The sequence below is a fragment of the Myotis davidii genome, unplaced genomic scaffold (genome assembly GCF_000327345.1).
Source record: "Myotis davidii unplaced genomic scaffold, ASM32734v1 scaffold332, whole genome shotgun sequence".
Lineage (NCBI taxonomy): Eukaryota > Metazoa > Chordata > Mammalia > Chiroptera > Vespertilionidae > Myotis > Myotis davidii.
This window is the reverse complement of record NW_006285779.1, coordinates 4,634,922-4,635,692: the sequence shown is the minus strand read 5'-3', so window position 1 is coordinate 4,635,692 and position 771 is coordinate 4,634,922. Positions and strand designations below refer to the sequence as shown.

Genomic DNA, 771 nt, shown 5'->3' with positions numbered 1-771 from the left:
GGCCAGCGCGGGGGGGCGGAGAGGTGAGTTACAGGCAATCAGACCAGCACACAGAGGCAGTGGGGGGCATCCAGGCCAGCAGGGGGGCAGTTAGGAGGTGACCAGGCCAGGATGGGGGGTTACGGAGTGACCAGGCCAGCAGGGAGGCAGTTAGGGGACAACCAAACCGATGAGGGGGCAGTTAGGGGACGACCAGGCCGGCAGGAGAGCAATTAGGGGGCAACCAGGCTGGTGGGGGACTAGTTAGGGGGCGACCAGGCCAACGGGGGACCAGTTAGGGGGCAATCAGGCAGGAAAGCGGTTAGGAGCCAGCGGCCCCAGATTGTGAGAGGGATGTCCGATTGCCAGTTTAGGCCCAATCCCACAAGGATGGAGCCTAAGTCGGACATCACCTGAAGGGTCCCAGATTGGAGAGGGTGCAGGCTGGGCTGAGCGACACCCCCACCACCACCACACAAATTTCGTGCACCGGGCCTCTAGTTTTATATATAATGAATCTGAGGTTGAAATGTTAAATGATTTGCCCGAAGTTACCTAGAAATAGGAATCAAATTTAGCACTTTTGAATTTTAACTTGACATTTTCCTCTAACTGTATGATGGAAAGGCCTGTGATTTTGAAGTATCAGGAGTATATAAATGCTCCTTTGTTGTTAGGCCTCCGGCTAGCCCAGCTGTGGGCAAACTACGGCCCGCGTGCCAGATTCAGCCCGTTTGAAATGAATAAAACTAAAAAAAAAAAAAGACCGTACCCTTTTATGTAATGATGTTT

At 53.2% G+C, this 771-nt stretch overlaps 1 protein-coding gene across 3 annotated transcripts in view; it reads right to left on the bottom strand.

The window, feature by feature from the left end:
- ERLIN1 (ER lipid raft associated 1) overlaps window positions 1–771 on the bottom strand; it is a 38,445-nt gene that overhangs the window by 14,613 nt on the left and 23,061 nt on the right. The window lies entirely within an intron of this gene.